This window comes from Schistocerca cancellata, chromosome 8, assembly GCF_023864275.1.
Source record: "Schistocerca cancellata isolate TAMUIC-IGC-003103 chromosome 8, iqSchCanc2.1, whole genome shotgun sequence".
Lineage (NCBI taxonomy): Eukaryota > Metazoa > Arthropoda > Insecta > Orthoptera > Acrididae > Schistocerca > Schistocerca cancellata.
In genome coordinates, this window is record NC_064633.1 from 461,252,642 (window position 1) to 461,275,875 (window position 23,234).

General features: G+C 42.0%; 1 protein-coding gene across 3 annotated transcripts in view; it reads right to left on the reverse strand.

The window, feature by feature from the left end:
* LOC126095246 (FHIP family protein AGAP011705) overlaps nucleotides 1-23,234 on the reverse strand; it is a 223,759-nt gene that overhangs the window by 62,651 nt on the left and 137,874 nt on the right. The gene's annotated exons all lie outside the window — the stretch shown is intronic.

The window sequence follows — 23,234 nt, forward strand, 5'->3', positions numbered from 1 at the left end:
CAGCTATCAAAGCAAAATAAATAAAGTGATTAGATTCCATTGTTACATCAAAAACTCCCATCATATGCCTGTGTTTCTCTCTCAAACCAACGTTTCTGAGTGTATTTCTCTCTCCTACCCCAGGTCTACCATTGTCATATGCCTCCTGCAGTTCCCAAAAGTCTTTAATCAAGGACTAGTTCATTAAGAAAACTGAAGATACCCGGTCTTAAGTATTGACATATGACAGTTTACATTAACAGCAGCGATCAATTCTGCTGCATTGTAAATAGCCTGAATGTTAAGGCTGGCAACTCCTTAGCTGCTAATGTATTCATCACCACAAGCACACATTTTTTAGTTAACAAAGGAGCATAGCCAATTGCCCTGGTAGTATTAAAGAATTATCGTGTTCTTGCCATTTAACCTTGGCTGTTTCACTGCAGCATTAATAAGTGTGAAACACACTCACACCTTATCATTCATTTCTGTAACTGCTTTCCAAAAGGCATTTGATACTGCGCTCTGAGAAATACCAATGTCTTCTGCCACATCACACTGAAAATCAAGGTGCCCCAGCTGTCGTAAGAATATCCTTCTCTTATGTTTGACACGTTGTGCTCCATCTCTCTCTCTTTTCCTGTGAACTGCTGTTTGGTTTTATTAACAGCAGACATGATCTGGTCTTGCGACTGAAGTTGTGCTAACAGGACACTTGGGACACACTTACAGGTTAATCACAAAGTTCATGAAACATTTAAAAAAATCAGTACAGATAAATGGCCAGATCAAAGTACCAAATGATGCAGAATGTGGAAGACAAACACTCAATGCTTTTTTTGCAGTTTTAATACATGTTATATGTGTCCACCCTTCATTGCATGGCACACAATTAATCAGTAGTCCAATTCTGTCCAGATCTGACCCAGCATATCAGGAGTGACAGTAAGAATGGATGCTGTGGTGAGATGTTGCAAGTCTTCCAGGTTCTATGGTAGAGGTGGTACATCCGGCAATCATGGTGGTCACTAGAGTAGCACAAGGTCAGAAGCCACAATGTGGCCTATCCAGCAAAGCTTACAAAGGATTTTTGACAATGTTGGCTGAGACATGTTAAATTCTGTGTTAGTTCAATAGGTAGACTTTGTGAGCCTTCACAGCATCACATATCATACAGTTTCCCATCTGTTCTGATATGTCCAGTCAGCCTGAACGTTTTGCATCAAACCACCCTCTTCACATTTCTTATACCACTTCGTTATGCTGTTGTAAACTAATTGTGTCTCATGAGAAATGCCCTGGAGCATCCTTTGTACACTCACTACTGGTTGGCAATGGGCAAATCTTAGTACACAATTGCTTTTTCTGCCCAACTCTCCTCCATTTTTGCTAGGTTATGTTTAGCCACTTACCGACAGAAATTTCTTAAAATGTTTTATGGACTTTGTAAGTGTCCTGTATTTATTGCTACGCAACTGAGCTAAGGCTGAGAAAATATAAGTTTCAAGACATGGCTCTCTTTTATTTACACTTGCCAACGAGTATTTTGCAATGCACTGCTGCCTCTCCATTTCAGAAACTACTTATTTGTATGAGCGTGTGGTGCACAATTTGCAAAGAGATTGCAGACAGTTGCAGTAAATCTGCAGGGCAGTAGGGTGATACAAGCTGTATAACAATACTTCAATGATTAATGAACAGTACAAACTGACAAACTGAAAGAGAAAAAGAGAGAGTGGGGGGAGGGGGGAGAGAAGAGGAAGGGGGTAGAGGGGGAGGGAGGAGAGAGGGAGAGGGAGACACAGAGAGAGAGAGAGAGAGAGAGAGAGAGAGAGAGAGAGAGAGAGAGAGAGAAGTGATTACAGTTAGAGTAATCAGAAGTGCAAACTGCCAACTAGCAGGGAATGTTCAACAAGGTGTGTAACAGCTGTGGAACCAATGTCAGGTTTAGATTTTGTTGAGAACGGTAACCTCAGCAAGGGAAAGAATTCACCAGCCACCTACACTACACAAATGGAAATACCTAGGAAAACAAAAGGTTGGAATTTGATTATGTGGTATTCTTGAAGGAAGGACAACAGAGAACTTCCAAAGAATTAAAAAGATAATTACAAAACAGGAGTGTACAGTCTTAGAGACAAACTTCAAATCATTCGTTGTTGTTGTTGTTGTTGTTGTTGTTGTGGTCTTCAGTCCTGAGACTGGTTTGATGCAGCTCTCCTTGCTACTCTATCCTGTGCAAGCTTCTTCATCTCCCAGTACTTACTGCAACCTACATCCTTCTGAATTTGCTTAGTGTATTCATCTCCCTCCACGCTGCCCTCCAATACTAAATTGGTGATCCCTTGATGCTTCAGAACATGTCCTACCAACCGATCCCTTCTTCCAGTCAAGTTGTACCACAAACTTCTCCCTAATCCCATTTGATACCTCCTCATTAGTTATGTGATCTACCCATCTAATCTTCAGCATTCTTCTGTAGCACCACATTTCGAAACCTTCTATTCTCTTCTTGTCTAAACTATTTATCGAACATGTTCCACTTCCATACATGGCTACACTCCATACAAATACTTTCAGAAAAGACTTCCTGACACTTAAATCGATGTTAACAAATTTCTCTTCATCTGAAATGCTTTCCTTGCCATTGCCAGTCTACATTTTATATCCTCTCTACTTCGACAATCATCAGTTATCTTGCTCCCCAAATAGCTAAACTCATTTACTACTTCAAGTGTCTCATTTCCTAATTGAATATCCTCAGTATCAACTGATTTAATTCAACAACATTCCATTATCCTCATTTTGCTTTTGCTGGTGTTCTTCTTGTATCCTCCTCTCAAGATACTATCCATTCCGTTCAGCTGCTCTTTCAAGTACTTTGCTGTCTCTAACTGGATTACAGTGTTGTCGGCAAACCTGAAAGTCAACCACTGCTTCCCTTTCACGCTGCTTGACTCTCATAACTGCCGTCTGGTTACTGTACAAATTGTAAACAGCCTTCCACTCTCTGTATTTTACCCCTGCCGCCTTCAGAATTTGAAAAAGAGTATGCCAGTCAACAGTGTCAAAACCTTTCTCTAACTCCACAAATGCTAGAAATGTAGGTTTGCCTTTCCTTAACCTATGTTCTAAGATAAGTCATAGGGTCAATACTGCCTCGCGTGTTCCAACATTTCTATGGAATCCAAACTGATCTTCCCCCAAGGTCAGCTTCTACCAGTTTCTCCACTCATCTGTAAAGAATTCGTGTTAGTATTTTGAAACTGTGACTTATTAAACTAGTAGTTCGTTAATTTTCTCACCTGTCAACACCTGCTTTCTTTGGGATTGAAGTTTATTATATTCTTCTTAAAGTCTAAGGGTATTTTGCCTGACTCATACATCTCGTGCACCAGATGGAAAAGTTTTGTCATGGCTGGCTCTCCCAAGGTTATCAGTAGTTTTAATGGAATGTTGTCTACTCCTGGGACCTTGTTTCGAGTTATATCTCTCAATCTTTGTCGAACTCTTCCCGCTGTATCATATCTCCCATTTCATCTTCATGTACATCCTCTTCCTTTCCATAATATTGGCCTCAATTACATCACCCTTGTATAGACCCCCTATATACTCCTTCCACCTTTCTGCTTTTCCTTCTTTGCTTAGGATGGGTTTTCCATTTGCGCTCTAGATACCCATACAGATGGTTCTCTTTTAAGTCTCTTTAATTTTCCTGTAGGCAGTGTCTATCTTACCCTAGTGATATATGCTTCTACATCCTTACATTTGTCCTCTAGCCGTCCCTGTTTAGGCATTTTGCACTTCCTGTTAATCTCATTTCTGAGACGTTTGTATTCCTTTTCGCCTGCTTGATTTATTGCATTTTTATATTTTCTCCTTTCATCAATTAACTTCAATATCTCTTGTGTTACCCAAAGATTTCTACTAGCCCTCATATCTTTACCTAATTGATCCTCTGCTGCCTTCACTATTTCATCTCTTAAAGCTACCCATTCTTCTTCTACCATATTTCTTTCCCCCGTTCTTGTCAATCGTTCCCTAATGGTATCTCTGAAACTCTCTACAACCTCTGGTTTAGTCAGTTTATCCAGGTCCCATCTCCTTACATTCCTACCTTTTTGCAGGTTCTTAAGTTTTAATCTACATTTCATAACCAATAAATTGTGGTCTGAGTCCACATCTGCCCCTGGAAATGTCTTACAATTTAAAATCTGGTTCCTAAATCTCTGTCTTACCATTACATAATCTACCTGAAATCTTCCAGTCTCCACAGCCCTCTTCCATGTGTACAACCTTCTTTCACAATTCTTAAACAGAGTGTTAGCTACGATTAAGTTATGATCTGTGAAAAATTCTACCAGTGGGCTTCTCCTTTCATTCCTTACCCCCAGACCATATTCACTATAACTTTTCCCTCTCTTCCTTTTCCTATGATCTGATTCCAGTCCCCTATGGCTACTGAATTTTCATCTCTCTTAACTATTGAATAATTTATTTTATCACATCATACATTTCCTCAATCTCTTCATCACCTGCAGAACTAGTTGGCATATAAACTTGTACTACTGTGGTATGTGTGGTCTTTGTGTCTATCCTGGCTACAATAATGTGTTCACTATGCTGTTCCTAGTAGCTTATCTGCATTCCTATTTTTTATTCATTGTTAAACCTACTCCTGCATTACAGTTATTTGATTTTGTATTTATAATCCTGTATTCACCTGACCTGAAGTTTTCTTCCTCCTGTCACTGAACTTCACTAATCCCCACTATATCTGACTTTAACCTATCCATTTCCCTTTTTAAATTTTCTAACCTACCTTTCCAATTAAGGGACCCAGCATTCCACAATCCTATCCGTAGAACACCAGTTTTGTTTCTCCTGATAATAACATCCTCTTGAGTACTCCCTGCCCTGAGATCTGAATGGGGGACTACTTTACCTCCGAAATATTTTACTCAATAAGACGCCATCATCATTTAACCATACACTAAAGCTGTGTGCCCTGGGTAAAAATTACAGCTGTAGTTTCCCCTTGCTTTCAGCCATTCGCAATAACAGCTCAGCAAGAACGTTTTGGTTAATGTTACACGCCCAGATCAGTCAATCATCCAAACTGTTGCCCCTGTAACTACTGAAAAGGCTGCTTCCCCTCTTCAGGAACCACACGTTTATCTAACCTCTCGACAGATACCCCTACATTGTGGTTGCACCTATGGTACAGCTACCTGTATCGCTTAGGCCTACAAGCCTTCCCCACCAACGGCAAAGTCCACGGTTCATGGGAAGGGGGGAGGGGAATCATTCCTTATGGCACCAATAAAACCAGCTGCCCCTGAGAATTCCTGCTGTCTGTGTGTTCTGGTAACACTGGATATGGAAGTTTCTGGAAAAAGGGCCGTGTTCAGTCACACAACTGCTCTATTTCAAAGCATCACAAATTGAATTGGGTGACTTTTACTGCATTATTCCTTGAATGTCATCAGTTTACTCAATGAGCATTCACATGCAATAACGTTACTGGTGATGTGTTACAATGCCTTTATGTTGAATACTTAAGAAGAACTACAAATTCTCCCCCAGAGGGTGTGCCAAATGCAGCTGACATTTGTTGCCAACATCTGTGACACCTTTTGGATGAAATGTAAGAAAAACGACAAACAAAGCTGCACTAAATGTTGCTCCTGCACAGTAACGTGTTTTGATGCGATCGGCGGCCGGGGAGGGGGGGGGGGGGGGATCCATGGTTTTAACTGCACACCAGACTGTTTTAGATAATGAGAGAATATACTTTTGATGATTTATTTCTCTCTTATGGCTAGTGTATTTGATAAACTAATGGAAAAGTAATATTAAAATGTGCACTGTACTAATAGAAATTAATTACAAGTTACCACAATAACATTACGATGAAAGTCTATTTTAATAAAACAAAGTATTTATAAGATGAGTGTGCCTAAATTGGCATGAATTAGGAAGATATTACGCACTCTGCACTTAGAAATAGTCTGTGTTTAATGTTGTTTTACATGCTGTCCTATGTAATATCAAATAGTATGAAACAGAGCATTTAATAAATGAAACTGTATTCACCAAAGCCAAAAATTATGTCAACACACTCACATAAAGGTATTGCCAAGTGTGTAATATCTTAAGGTTTTCACCCTTACACTATGGATTACTGCAAGTAGTGATAACACTTACAATGGAGTAGTTTTCTTAAGCTTTCCTTTTTTTTTTTTTATGATGTGGCTATTTGTAGTTCTGCTAAACAAAGGGTAAAAATCTGGTCTCTAGTGAGCTTGGAACTGAGAGCCAACGCAGACTTCACAACTGACCCTATCATCTCAGAGCAAGTGAACAGTTGTGGCATTTGTCTCTCACCCACTGCCCCAGTGTTGGCTAGGACACGTAAAAAACTACATAACATATAAGATTACTTGCTGCTTCTACTTGGAAAGATCTTCCTCGACTTAAAATGATAAAGTGATAAGCCCATGTCACACCATAAGTGAAAATCTCTTAGATTATTCAATGGAAATGACAAGAAAATATCAAGTGAATTTAGCAAGATAATTCTGTTCCTATATAAGAATTAACAGTCACAGAGCTGCCAAACATATTCTACATTGTTGGCAGGTTTCAGTTATACTACCAGCAGTAAGAATGTTTCTACAAAAGATGTGTTCCTTGAGTGGGATTGAAAATGTGTACAGCTTGCACCTTCAAGATGCAACTGCTGAGGGCCAGAATAACGGAAATATATGCCAATGAGTTTTATTCCTGTTCATGTATCTAGGTTCAAGGACCGGAGGACAGTCACTAATAATACTTGCCTGCAACTACTGCACACTATACACCATAAATCAACAACTGTCACAATTGTTTTTGTTTTTCTGTCTTAGACATACTGAATTTCTCCATCTACATCTACATATATACTCCGCTAGCCACCAAGCGGTGTGTGGCGAAGGGCACAATTCATGTCAAAGTCATATTTCCCCGCCTCAGTTCCAATCGCGGATCGCGCAAGGGAAAAACGACTGTCTGAACACCTCAGTACAAGCTCTTATTTCCCTTATCTTTGAATGATGATCATTAAGCAATTTGAAAGTTGGTGGTAATAATATATGCTCTACATCCTCGACGAATATTGGATTTCGGAATTTAGTGAGCAGACCCTTCTGTTTAGTGCTTTGTCTATCTGCAAGTGTGTCCCACTTCAAACTTTCTATGAGATTTGTAACGCTCTCGCGATGGCTAAATGTACCAGTCATGAATCTTGACGCTCTTCTTTGGACCTTCTCAATCTTTTGAATCAGACCCAACTGGTAAGGGTCCCATACAGACGAACAATACTCTAAGACTGGATGAACTAATGTATTGTAAGTTATTTTCTTTGTTGAAGGACTGCATCGCTTCAGGATTCTACCAATAAACCGCAATCTAGAGTTCGCCTTACCCGTTACTTGCGTAATCTGATCATTCCATTTGAGATCATTTTGAATAGTCACACCCAGATACTTGACTGATGTTACTGGTACAAAAGACTGATCATTTATTTTGTACCCATACATTAATGGGGATTTTCACCTTGTTACACGCAGTAGGTTATGCTTATTAATATTGAGAGATAACTGCCAGTCATTATACCACACATTTATTTTCTGCAAATCCTCATTGATTTGTTCACAACTTTCGTGTGATACTACTTTCCTGTAGACTACAGCATCATTGGCAACCAGTCTAAGGCTGCTGTCAATACCATCAACCAGATTGTTTATGTAAATCATAAAAAGCAGGGGACCTATTACGCTGTCCTGGGGCACACCTGAAGTTACTCTTGTTTCTGTTGAAGTTACCCCGTTCAGGATGACATACTGCTCCCTGTCTGTTAGAAAACTTTCTATCCAACCACATATGTCATTGATTAGAATAGAGGGAAACATTCCACGTGGGAAAAATATATTTAAAAAGAAAGATGATGAGACTTACCAAACAAAAGCGCTGGCAGGTCGATAGACACACAAACAAACACAAACATACACACAAAATTCTAGCTTTCGCAACCAACGGTTGCCTCGTCAGGAAAGAGGGAAGGAGAAGGAAAGACAAAAGGATATGGGTTTTAAGGGAGAGGGTAAGGAGTCATTCCAATCCCGGGAGCGGAAAGACTTACCTTTGGGGGAAAAAAGGACAGGTATACACTTGCACACACACACATATCCATCCACACATACACAGACACAAGCAGACATTTGTAAAGGCAAAGAGTTTGGGCCCAAACTCTTTGCCTTTACAAATGTCTGCTTGTGTCTGTGTATGTGTGGATGGATATGTGTGTGTGTGCAAGTGTATACCTGTCCTTTTTTCCCCCAAAGGTAAGTCTTTCCGCTCCCGGGATTGGAATGACTCCTTACCCTCTCCCTTAAAACCCATATCCTTTTGTCTTTCCTTCTCCTTCCCTCTTTCCTGATGAGGCAACCGTTGGTTGCGAAAGCTAGAATTTTGTGTGTATGTTTGTGTTTGTTTGTGTGTCTATCGACCTGCCAGCGCTTTTGTTTGGTAAGTTACACATATGTCATTGGATAGACCATAAGTGCACACTTTTTGTAGCAAGCGACAGTGTGGAGCTGAGTCGAACGCCTTTTGAAAGTCGAGAAATATGGAATCAACCTGGGAACCGGTATCATGCACAAAGAGGGCCAGCTGTGTCTCGCATGACTGCTGTTTCCTAAAACTGTGCTGGTATCTGCAGATGAGCTTCTCAGAGTCTAGAAAGGTAATTATGTCTGAACACAAAATATGTTCCATGATTCTACAACAAATCAATGTCAGTGAAATTTGCCGGTAATTATGTGCATCCGATTTTCTACCCTTTTTATAGATTGCTATGACCTGGCCTTCTTCCAGTCCCGTGGACCTTTCCGCTGTTCCAATGATCTCTGATAGGTGACAGATAAGAATGGTGCTATATTTGTAGCATAGTCAACATAAAATCCTACAGGGATACGGTCTGGGCCAGATGCCTTTCTGGCATCTAAGGATCTTAACTGTTTTACAATCCCAGATACACTAAACACTATGTCAGGAATCCTTTCATTTGTTCAATAATTGAAAGGGGGAATGGTGCTGCAGTCATGTATCGAAAATGAGTTTTTGAAAGCTAGGTTTAGAATTTTAGCCTTCTGTATATCATCATCAGTTACATTACCCGTACTGTCAGCAAGAGAAGGTATTGAATTATTTGTAGCGTTCATAGATTTTACATACGACCAAAATTTTTGGGGTTATTTATAGAATCTGCAGATAAAATATTGCTTTCAAATTCGTTAAAAAGAGTCTCTCATTGTCCTTCTGACAGCTGCTTTCATTTCACATAATTTCTTTTTGTCAGCGGGGCAGTGACTACATTTAAAACGACTGTGCAAAATTCTCTGCTTTCTCAGCAACTTCCTAATATGTTTGTTGTACCGAGGTGGATCCTTTCCCTCCTCTAGACTTTTGCTAGGCACATACTTCTCAAGCACATGGTGGACAATACCTTTAAATTCCGACCCAAGATGCTCAATATCTTTGTGTCCCGCAGTGAATGCTTGGAGCTGACTATATTCATTAATGACACTTTTATTTGTTTTCCCAAACAAGAAAAACTCTACGCTGTGTTTTTCTTTTTTTTTCTTTTTTTGCAACTTCCACTGACATAAATGCCACAACGACATCATGGTCACTAATACCTTCTTCTAGATTAACTTCCTCAAAAAGATCAGGTCTGTTTGTCACCAAGATATCTAATATGTTCCCATCTCGAGTTGGTTTTCTAACCAATTGCTCAAGGTTGTATGTTGAGAGCGCTCCTAGAATAACTTCACATGAACCTTTGCTTCTGCCCTCTGTGATAAACGTGTAATTTTCCCAGTCAATGGATGCTAGATTAAAGTCTCCACCTATAACTAATAGATAATTTGGATATTTACTTCCTATGTACTCAAGACTTTCCCTGAAACGTTCTGGGATGTTTGTTGTGGATGCTGGTGGTCTATAAAAACATTCTAATACAATGGTCACTCCTTGTCTGATTGACAGCTTTATCCAGACTATTTCACAGTCCGATGCAGTATCGATCTCAACTGCGTTTAAATCAGTCCTATCCTTCCTAAACATTGTCCAATCAGAGTTCAAAATTTCACTGCTTTTTATGTCTCGTTTCAACCAGCTTTCGGTACCTAATACAATATTGGCGTTGTTACTGTTTACTTCAGAGGTCGGGGATCTTGCTACAGACACTTCGACAATTTACTAACATGAGATTAAGCATATTAAGCATATATTTGAGATAACTAGACTATAAATACCTATTGCAGCTACACAGGACAACTTTAGCTTTATTTCCTACCAGTACTAAAATGTAAAGGTGTCATGGGAGTAAAAAGATAAGGTGACAAAAGTCATGGTGTAGCAATAAGCACATATACAGATGGCAGTAGTATCATCATGTACACAAAGTATAAAAGAGCAGTGCACTGGCAGAGCTGTCAATCACACTCTTGTGAAAATGTTTCCTATGTGATTATGGCCACAAGAGAAATTACAGACTCTGAAAGTGGAATGGCTGTTGGAACCAGACACATGAGACAGTCTATTTCAGAAATTGTTATGGAATTCAAGAACACCAAAGTTCAGGCATTACCTCTCACCACAGACACCACAGTGGCTGATGGCCTTCACTTAACAATTGACAGCAGTGGCTTTTGTGAAGTGTTGGCACTGCTAACGGACAGGCAAAACTGCATGAATCAACCACAGAAATCAATGTGGGACGTACAACAAATGTATCATTAAGCACAGCAAAATTTGGCATTAATGATCTATGCTAGCAGGTGACCAACACGAGTGCCTTTGCTTAACAGCACATCTCCTCCAGCACCTCTCTTTGGCTCCTGACTATATCAGATAGACACCAGATCACTAGAAAACTGTGACATGGTCAGATGAGTCCCGATTTCAGTTCATCAGAGCTGATGGTAGGGTTTCAGTATGGTGCAGACCCCAAGAAGCCATGGAACCAAGCTGTCAACAATGCACTGTGCAAGCTGATGGTGGCTCCTTAATGGTGTGGGCTGTGTTTACATAGGATGAACTGGGTCCTTGGCTCCAACTGAACAGATCATCGACTGGAAATGATTATGTTCAGCAACTTGGAGATCACTGCAGCCATTCATGAACTTCATGTTACCAAACATGTCACTCGGTCAAAATTGTTCGAGAACATGATTGGGCCACCTTGATCAACTGACCTGAATTGCATCGATCATTTATGGGACATAACAGAGACCAGTTCATGCACAACATCCTGTACCTGCAACACTTTCACAATTATGAACAACTATAGAGGCAGCATGACTCAACTTTTCTGCAGGGGACTTCCAATGACTTGTTGAGTCCATGTTGTGTCGAGCTGCTGCACTATGCTGGGCAATAGGTTGTCTGACACAATAGGAGGTATCTCATGACTTTTGTCACCTCAATGAACTCACAATTTATTATAAATTAACATGCAACAGTTTGCATCATTAAGAGGTGATATGTAGATCTTAAATTATTCATTAGTTAGCCTGCAGAAGCTGTAGAACACCTTTTACAGCCAGAGGAGACACTGAGTCGCAGACAGGCATAATGAAAAATACTGCTAAAAAATTAGGATTTCAGACCAAAAAAAGTCTTCCTTCCACAAAAGAGGGAATGCACACTCACATAAGCACAACTTTTGGATCTCAGGCCCCAGTGCCCAGTGACAATGGCAATGTGCGAGTTGTGCTTGTGTGCAGAAGGAGGACGTTTTTGTCTGAAAGCTTATATGCTTAGCAATATTTTTCATTGTGCCTGACTGTGATTCAACACCTCCTCTATGTGGCGAGTAGCAATCTATTCTTCTCATATTATAGTTATTCCATGCTGGAATTTCTATTGCCTGGTTTTGTTACAATCAAATATGTACTTCCCCGAAAGTCAGACGAGTGTGATGATGGTTGAAGTTAATCCATCAGAAGTGCTACATGGCTTGAGGCTACAGCCAAATTTGGCTCTTGTAGACATAACAACAGGTCACAGACTGCATTAACAAATAATCATTAAATGCCAATGGAGGAGAAATCATTAATGTCAGTGGTGAATATAAGTGTCATTCAACGTCACACTGCACTCTCCATCTATAAAACAAGAAAAATTATAACCATTTTAAAAGGTATATGTCACTGCCCTCCATATTATGTTCACTTCATAAATTAAGTTTTGATTTATCTGTTCTAGCCACCACTAGGACAATAAGGGAGAGAGACAAATGCTGTAACTCTTCACTAGCTCTGCAGTAACAATCACATTGTAAAGTGAAGGCTGTATTGGTTCCCGGTTGCAATCTCCCTGGAGGGAAGATTTTTACTTGGTCTGTGACAGAGCTGCAAGCATCCAGTTCAATAACTAGTGATGGAATATTAACGAAACTTCCCCATCACCGGTCTTCTCGCTACTTCCCGTTAACTGCAAGGTAAGGGCGAAAAACTTATAATACTGCACACTCAATAAAGCATTTTTCTGCTTCTGCAGATGTAATTTTTGTTTTCTGTTTTAGCCTGGGATTTAATTGAGCATGGTTCAGGCTGCAAGTTGTCCAGACATGGTGCTCAATATCTTCATAGCAATCTATATCTACATCAACATTTCTACTCTGCAAAACACCGTGAGGTGAATGGCAGAGCGTATGTCCCATCGTATCAGTTATTAGACTTTCTTCCTCTTCCATTCATGTATGGAACGTGGGAAGAACAGTTGTTTGAATGCCTCTCTGCAGGCAGTAATCATTCTAATCTTAGCATCACGAACCCTATGTGACTGACACGTAGGGGGTTGTTGTTAATCCCTACAGTAATCATTTGAAGCTGATTCTTTAAACTTTGTTAACTGACTTTCTCGGCACAGTTTGCATCCGTCTTCAAGAGTCTGCCAGTTCAGTTCCTTCAGTATCTCTGTGATGCTTTCCCATGGATTAAACAAACCTGTAACCATTCATGCTGCCCTTCTCTGTATACGTTCAATATTCCCTCTTAGTCCTATTTGTTACAGGTCCCACACACTTGGGCAATATTCTAGGATGGGCCACACTAACAATTTGTAAGCAATCTCTTTTGCTGGCTGCCTGTACTTTCCCAGAATTCTACGAATAAACCAAAGTCTACCACCTGCTTTAACCATGACTGAACCTATGTGATCATTCATTTCATATTCCGGCAAAGTATTACATCCAGGTATTTGTATGAGTTGGGCAATTCCAAAAGTGACTCACTGATATTAATGTCATAGGTTACTACGTTTTTTCGTTTCGTCAAGTGCAAAATTTTACATTTCTGAACATTAAGAGCAAGTTGCCAATTTCTGCGCCACATTAATCTTATCAAGCTCAGACTGAATACTTATGTAGCTTCTCTCAGGAGGTACTTAATTATAGATAACTGCATCATCTGCAAAAGGCCTGATTTTACTGTTAATATTGTCTGCAAGGTCATGGATATACAACATGAACTGCAAGGATCCCAACACTCTTTCACGGGGTACACCCGAAGTTACTTCTACATCTGATGATGACTCTCCATCCAAGATAACATGCTGTGAAACTTTCTGGCAGATTAAAACTGTATGCTGGTCTAAGTCTTCAACCTGGGACCTTTGACTTTCACGGGCAAGTGCTCTACCATCTAAGCTACCCAAGCATGACTCATGTCCTGTCCTCATAGCTTCAATTCTGACAGTACCTCGTCTCCTACCTTCCAGACTTCACAAATGGTCTCCTGGGAACCTTGCAGAATTAGCATTCCTGGAAGAAAGGATGTTGTGGAGACACAACTTAGCTACAAACTGGGGGATGTTTCCAGGATGAAATTTTCACTCTGCAGCAGAGTGTGCACTGATGCAAAACCTTCCATCAGATTAAAAGATTTCATTCACATTTTCGGTGGTTCGAGGATAAAATTGGGTCAATTATCCTGGGTTTTTCTTTGTAAAAGAACATTTGAAAACAGAGTTAAGAATTTCAGCTTTTGCTTTGCTACTCTCAATTTCAGTTCCTGCCTCTTTCGCTAAGGGCTGGACACCAACTTTACATATGAGCAGATTTTCTTTGGATTTTGTAAAATGACATTTGACGATATTCTGTTGTGGTAGTCATTGAAGGCGTCATGCATTGCTCTCTGGACAGCCAAATGCGTTTCATTCAGCATCTCTCTATCTATAGCCTTATGTTTTGTTTTACATCTGTTATGCAGAAATCTCTGTTACTTTAGAAGTTTCTCTATAGAGACTGTATACCACGGAAATACCCACCCATTATGAACTCTTCTACGGGGTACATATCTATCCAGTGCATGGTCAACTATTCTTTTAAACTTGAGCTGCAGTTCCTCAATATGCTCCTACAGTGTCCTCAAAGTTTCAAGTTCCTCATTGAGATATAACACTACTACTTTTTTATCTAGTTTACTGAACATGCATATCTTTCTGTTTGTTTTAGTTGTCCTTTGTACTTTGATGATCATTATTACCACAAGCACGACATGGTCACTGATACCAGTTTTGATGTGGATATCCTCAAAGAGGTCAGGTCTATTTGTTGCCATTAGATCCAATATATTTCCATCATGATTGGGGGTACCTAACTACCTGTTCTAGGTAGTTTTCAGAGAAGGCATTCAGGATTTCTTCTCATGCCCACCACCAACAAAACTGTAATTTTCCCAATTAGTTGTTGGATGATTAAATTGTCCACTGATTATTACAGTATGGTTGGGGAACCCACGTACAAGTGAACTGAGGTTTCCTCTAAAGTTTTCGGTTACATCAGGAGGTTAGTCTGGTGGGCGATAGAAGAATCCAGCTATCATTTTATGCCCACCCCTGATACTGTGTCTAGCCCTAATAATCTCACATGCAACTTCAATTTCTATGACAGTGGATTTGAGTTTCTTGTCTACTACGACAAATACACCACCTCCATTTCCCATTTGCCTATCACTGTCTGGTTTCAACCAACTTTCTATACCTAGCATTATGTGACTTCACTGCTTTTCACGAATGCTTCAAATTCTGGCACTTTGTTGCGAATACTTTGGCAGTTTATCATTAGGATTTTAATACTCACTTGTGGGAGGCATTTCTTTCAATCTTCCACAGATACTTCAGGTTTCCTACAGCTATCATTATCTGGATTGGATGGAGAGTCACCTAATCTAAAAAAAACCTTGTGTGCAACCCATACACAGTCAGCTGTCTGGGTAGCAGCCTCTGATGCTTAGTGCGCACCTGACCTATTTAGGAGGAGCCTAGAGTACTCGACCTAATGGCACAAGTCCATGAAGATGCAGCCTAACTTGTCACAGAACCTTTGAAGTCTCTGGTTCAGTCCTTCTCCTCAACTCAGAACCACAGAGCCATGATCAATTCTGGGGACAACATTGGAAATTGTAAGCTTCATTAGAACTCCACGTGTGAGGCTTGTCTTCTCAATCTTCTCTGCCAGTCACAGGAATGACCCAAGAGTGACCTTGGAGACCAGGTGGCAGGCATCATTAGTTTCAACTTGTGCCACAATCTGCAGTTGGTTGCACCTTGTACCTTCAATGGTTGCTGGAATAGCCTCTTCAACATGTTGAACGAGGCCCTGAGGCATACACACTGAATGTACCTGGTGTCCTTTCCAGTCCCTTGCTGCATTTTCCTAAGGGGTTCCGTCATTCACAGTATGTTTGAACTGCCAACAATTAATAGAACACTATCCTTTTGCATTTGCCTCCTTCTAACACCGGTTAAAACAGACTTCCCCAAAACAGATGAAGTGAGTCCCAGTGGTTCAGTTTCAGTCTCAGTGAAGGACAGCACCTTGAACTTGTTGGTTAGGGGGATCGGTACAAAATCCTGAGTCCTCGCTGGTCCCCGTCCAACCTGTACATGACGCCTAGATCTACCATTGACACTCCATTCACAATCAAGTGGACAGTTAAGGACAGATCCTGTACTTTCTGCAAAGAAGATAGGACTCACTGGAGAGGATAGTACTTGAGATACCTCTGGTATCAGTATCATAGGTATACAACCCTCAGGAGCTCTTCCAACTCACCGATTCACAGCGCCTGCCAATTGTTTGACAGTAGTTAGGGCAATTTCCAGCTGCTTACCAAGTACAGACTAGTTTAACGAGGAAGGAATCTCTGTAAAGACTCTCTGAAGGCCGAATAAACTTGAACAGTCTTCAAACAAAACATAATCTCTTTTTGAAATAATAAGAATAATTCATAGAAAAAAATTCAATCCAGCCCCACATGGTACATCCAAATAAGTTAACACTTCACCATATATGGCTTGCAGCCTTCAATACTTATGACAATAGCAACTTATTACAGCAGAAAACTCAAAAAAATCACTATTAGCTGCTTCTTGCCTGGCTACCACTAACTGTCCCCCATTAACAGGACATCAACTACAAATATACTACACAAGCACCCATGCTAATGTCTAAGTTGTCAGACATTAGTTACAGACACAAAGAAATCATTCATCCAGGAGAATAGAGTACTTTTATTAGAAAAGGATAGTTGCTGCTCACTATACAGGGTGTTAAAAAAGGTACAGCCAAACTTTCAGGAAACATTCCTCACACACAAAGAAAGAAAATGTTATGTGGACATGTGTCTGGAAACGCTTACTTTCCATGTTAGAGCTCATTTTATTACTTCTCTTCAAATCACATTAATCATGGAATGGAAACACACAGCAACAGAACGTACCAGCATGACTTCAAACACTTTGTTACAGGAAATGTTCAAAATGTCCTCCGTTAGCGAGGATACATGCATCCACCCTCTGTCGCATGGAATCCCTGATGCGATGATGCAGCCCTGGAGAATGGCGTATTGTATCACAGCCGTCCACAATACGAGCACGAAGAGTCTCTATATTTGGTACCGGGGTTGCGTAGACAAGAGCTTTCAAATGCCCCCATAAATGAAAGTCAAGAGTGTTGAAGTCAGGAGAGTATGGAGGCCATGGAATTGGTCCGCCTCTACCAATCCATCGGTCACCGAATCTGCTGTTGAGAAGTGTACGAACACTTCGACTGAAATGTGCAGGAGCTCCATCGTGCATGAACCACATGTTGTGTCGTACTTGTAAAGACACATGTTCTAGCAGCACAGGTTGAGTATCCCGTCTGAAATCATGATAACGTGCTCCATTGAGCATAGGTGGAAGAACATGGGGCCCAATCAAGACATCACCAACAAGGCTGCCCAAACGTTCACAGAAAATCTGTGTTGATGACGTGATTGCACAATTGTGTGCGGATTCTCGTCAGCCCACACATGTTGATTGTGAAAATTTACAATTTGATCACGTTGGAACGAAGGCTCATCCGTAAAGAGAACATCTGCACTGAAATGAGGATTGACACATTGTTGGATGAACCATTTGCAGAAGTGTACCCGTGGAGGCCAATCAGCTGCTGATAGTGCCTGCACACGCTGTACATGGTACGGAAACAACTGGTTCTCCCGTAGCACTCTCCATACAGTGACGTGGTCAACGTTACCTTGTACAGCAGCAACTTCTCTGAAGCTGACATTAGGGTTATCGTCAACTGCACGAAGAATTGCCTCATCCATTGCAGGTGTCCTGGTCGTTCTAGGTCTTCCCCAGTCGCGAGTCATAGGCTGGAATGTTCCGTGCTCCCTAAGACGCTGATCAATTGCTTTGAACGCCTTCCTGTCGGGATACCTTCATTCTGGAAATCTGTCTCGATACAAACGTACTGCGCCACGGCTATTGCCCCATGCTAATCCATACATCAAATGGGCATCTGCCAACTCCGCATTTGTAAACATTGCACTGACTGCAAAACCACGTTCGTGATGAACACTAACCTGTAGATGTTACGAACTGATATGCTTGATGCTAGTACTGTAGAACAATGAGTCGCATGTCAACACAAGCACTGAAGTCAACATTACCTTCCTTCAATTGGGCCAACTGGCGGTGAATCGAGGAAGTAAAGTACATACTGACAAAACTAAAATAAGCTCTAACATGGAAATTTAGCGTTTCCGGACACATGTCCACACAACATCTTTTCTTTATTTGTGTGAGAGGAATGTTTCCTGAAAGTTTGGCCGTACCTTTTTGTAACACCCTGTATAATGGAGATGCTGAGTCGCAGAAAAGCACAACAAAAAGACAGTCGGAAAATTAGCTTTTGGCCAACAAGGCCTATGTCAAACACACACACACACACACACACACACACACACACACACACACACACACACACGCGCGCGCGCGGTCTCTGGTGGTTCGAGCCAAGCCGCCAGAGACTGTGGTCAAGTGTGTGTGACTTGCGTTTGTGTGTGTGTGTGTGTGTGTGTGTGTGTGTGTGTGTGTGTTGTGTATTTTTGACAAAGGTCTTGTTGGCCAAAAGCTAACTTTCTGACAGTCTTTTTGTTGTGCGTTTCTGTGACTCAGCATCTTCGCTACACGGGGTGATTAGCAACTATGCTTTTCTAATATTGTTACATTCCATCCTGGATTTTCCGTTGTAGAATATAGTAATTCACAACACACATGACTGAGCCAAATGTTCAATAACAAGATCCACACTGAATGCCGATAAAAACCACAGGGTATGGAACAGACCCACAGTTGCAGCAAGATTTTAAACTACATTTATCTTTTGTATAATAATGCGCACTGTGCAAACTATGTGAACCAGCTTGCTTTATGACAATATTCACCGCATGCAATACACAATACAATACCCACTTAGCATGGTCCTACATGCAACAGTCACAACAAGCTGTAACTCAACATTCACAGTCACTACAACTAACTTCACTTATTGCACCTCTGCATATAACACTGAGACACAACTTGAACAGAAGAGCACCACGTGACACAACGTGAACAAAAGAGCACCAGTATACCAACATTAATTCAAAAACACTCCGAATGTGCTCCTTGCCACCTGCTGAAGCCATTCCTCGCCTTACTGCAGTGCTGTGTGTGAAATGAAAATGTCGTCTTTTCATGATCTGTGCTTACAACAAGGACAACCTTCGTTGTTTCCTCCCTAACCTCAACACCTATTATCAAATCCACTTCACCTGGTCCTTCTCAACTCACTGAGTCATCATCCTAGATGTTGATGGTCACTTCTCAGACGTCTCTGCAAATATGCCTGTTCCTATCATGGTGCACCCCATCCCCAACAGTACCTCCACTTTGACAGCTGTCACTGATCCCATGTCAAAAAGTCTCTCCCTTACAGTCTCACCATCCATGGATGATGCATCTGCAGTGGAAAGCAGGAACTGTCGAAGTATACAGATAAACTTACCAGAGACTGTACTGACAAACAATACCCTAACCAGCTAATCTGTAAACCAGTATCCTGTGCCATCTGCTCCTTTGAAACAAGAAACACTGTTACCCAGCCACCGACCAGCACTCCTCTGATAACCCAGTATTGCCGTGACCTTTCAGAGCAGAACCTCAGCATTCACCATGGCTTTGACTACCTCACATCATGCCCTGAGATGAGGAATAGCCTACCCAAAATCCTAACAACATCCCCCAATGCTGCAAAATACCCTAGTTCATTCCTGTTGCAATCCTACTCCGAATGTTACTCACAGGTGGTTGATCCAGATGCAAGACCTGTCCCATATACCCACCAACCGCCCCCTAACGCAGTCCAGTCACAAGGTGTTTTCTACTCAATAAAAGGCAAGGCCACATGTAAAAGCATCCATGTTACATTATCAACTAGGTGGACATGACAAATACTTAACTGTCTACTCATACGATTGGGCACTTCCAAAGTGTGTCAAACCACAAACATGACCATCCAGTTGCCTAACATGCTGAACACACCACAACACAAGTGGCTTCAACAGCTGCTTCACTACAAGGACCATTTGGATACTCCCTTCCAGCACAAATTTCTCTGAACTATGCAGATGGGAACTGTCTCTTTAATGCATCCTGTGCTCTTCAGGGTTGCCACAAGTTTCCCCAAGTGAAATTTCCTGATATTTCCCTGATTTCCAAGCAAGTTTCAGCATTTTTCCCTGACAAATTCTGAGATCTTAAGGATAAGTAAAGACATAAGTTGACAAAAAATGTAAGTAGTGTGTGTGTGGTTTGAGGTTTTCGGGCGCTAAACAGCATGGTCATCAGTGCCCAAACGCATAGAAACAGGAACACATGCGGTGAAGGGACGAAGACTGACAGCGAACAAGGAGAACGGCTAAAAGACACAGACCTGATGCGATTCCAAATCCTCAAATACAGAGGCAAAACAAGAGGAGAAGAAATGCACTAAAAAAGGAAAGGAAACACAAGGAAAAGAGAACAGAAATCGAAGTGAAAAAGTAGGTAATCATGACTGGTGGACCTCTTACCTATAACCTGGGTGAGCCAGTCACCCAGCAGCACATTAAAATCCTCTCCCTAAAATCCGAGGCAACAAATTGGACAGGACACAAAACCGTAAGACCTTAACCACAGTCGTTGCATTGTCTTGCAAAATAGAGGGCAAATCCGGTGGCAAGGAAACCACCGCCCTCTGGTCAGAGAATAAAGGACTGTCAAGTAAAATGTGGCGGACAGTAATCTGGACGCCACAAGCACTGCAGATTGGGGGGTCCTCCGGCCGGAGTAAAAAACCATGCGTTAAGGGACTGTGCCCGACGCGGAGGCGAGTGAGGAGAACTTCATCCTGCCTGCATGACTGGTAGGACGTACGCCATGGCCGCGTGGTGGCCTTGACCAGATGCAGCTTATTTTCACTGAATGCCAGCCACTCCTCTTCCCATTGACGCATAACATGAAAACGCAAAAGGGAGGTAACAGCATGGAGGGGGACGGCACATTCAACAATGTGACGGAGGGAACATGCATCTTTGGCAGCCACATCCGCCAGTTCGTTCCCCCTAATACCCACGTGCCCCGGCACCCAGCAGAAAGAAACCTCCTTCCCCTGCCGTTGCAGGTAGAGTAGGGCATCATGGATGTTCTGGACGACCGTATCCGCTGGGTACAAGTGTTGCATGGTCTGAAGGGCACTCAGGGAGTCAGAACAGATGAGAAACTTAAGACTGGGAACACATCTCATCTGCTCCAATGCCCGCAAAATCGCAGTAAGTACTTCCATATTTCTAAAATGTGAGCAAAAATGTTAAGCACCATTATCAATATCTTCTGTAATTAAGTACTTTTAGATAAAGAAAGCAAGCCAAATGGTATATATGTTTCATTAAAACTACTGTTATTTTATTTCAATAAAAAATGTGTGAATTCTGAAGGGACCAAACAGCTGAGATCATTGGTCCCTAGACGTACACACTATGTAAATGAACTTGAACTAACTTATGTTAAGAACAAAACACACACACACACCCATGCCCGAGAGGGTCGGTTTGTTAGGATTGAAGGGACCAGACTACGGAGGCCATCAGTCCCTTTTTCCACGACAATGTAACACCCACAAGGAAGAAAAACAAGCAACGGAGATGACAAGGGACGACACAGAACATGAAAGACATAGACAGAGACCAGAAAAGAGGAATTAAAAACACACAGTGTTTCAGTGGTTGGTCAACCGTCGTAGAAGAGTAGACCGATCAGCACCCCAGCTGGTGTCACTCAAGCAACGAAGAGTGTTAAGATGCCGCCAGCACGTTTGTTTAAGCTGCCGAATACGAGGGAGCCAAGTCAACCAGGTATCAAAAAGCAATCCCAAGAACCAATACGTCTCCAACACAGCAAGAGGTTCGCCATCGAGATAAAGCCATGGCTAAGGGTGAACAGTGCAATGTTGGCAGAAATGCATGACACAAGACTTGATGGCCGAAAACTGGAAGCCGTGTGTTACAGCCCAAGACTGTGCCATGTGGATAGCGCCCGGCAGCTGCTGTTCAGCAACTGCAATTCCAGTGGAGCTGTAGTACAGGCAAAAGTCAGCAGTATACAAAGAAGTTGATACGGACGTTGCCACAGCTGCACCGAGCTCATTAATAGCAACTAAAAAGAGGCAGACACTCAGGACAGAGCCTAGAGGGACCCCATTCTCCAGGACTGAGGAGGAACTATGGGAAAAACCAACTTGCACATGGAATGAATGAAGCGACAGAAAATTTTGAATAAAAATCGGGAGCGGACCCCTTTGACCCCACCCATGTAGCATGGTGAGGATGTGATGTCGCTATGTTGTATTGTATGCCTTCCGCATGTCAAAAAAAGATGGTAACCAGACGCTAAGGGCAGGCAAATGCCTTACAGATGGCAGACTCTAGGCTGACCAGATTATCGGTGGCAGAGTGGCCCTTATGGAACCCTGCGTGAGATGGAGCCAGAAGGCCCCGAGACTCAAGTAGCCAACTCAACCTCACCACACGTTTGAGCAACTTGCACTGAACATTGGTAAGGCTAATGGGATGATAGCTGTCCACCTCCAGTGGGTTCTTGCCAGGTTTCAACACTGGTATGATGATGCTTTCCCGCCATTGTGACAGTAACACACTCTCAACCCAGATACGATTGAAAAGGTCTAGGAGGTGTCACTGGCAGTCCACCGAGAGGTGTTTTAGCATCTGATAGTGGATGCGAGCCGGCCCGGGAGCCATATCAGGGCAAGCAGCTAGGGAACTTTGGAATTCCCACTCACTGAATGGAGCATTCTACGAGTCAGGGTGGCACGTATGGAATGAAAGCCTCCAACGTTCCAACCGCTCTTTCAGGGAGTGGAAGGCCAACGGGTAAATCGTAGAAGCTGAACTCTGAGCATAATGCTCTGCTAAGAGTTCTGCAATTGTGTCTGATTCAGTACAGATGGCTAAATTCAGGGAAAGTCCAGGTACACTGACGGGGGTCTGATATCCATAGAATCGCCTAATCTTGGTCCAAACCTGCGATGGAGAGGTACGGATGTCAATGGTGGAGACATACCATTTCAGGTACTCCTGCTTCGGCAGGTAAATAAGGTGTCAGGCTCGGAGCTGCTTAAAGGTAATGAGGTGTTCCAGTGATGGATGCCGCTTATGACATTGGAGGGCCCGGCAGCAATCCCTAATCGCCTCAGCGATCTCCGGTGACCACCAAGGCACAGTCCTCCACCGAAGGGACCCGGAAGAACAGGGTATTGCAGATTCTGCTGCAGAAAT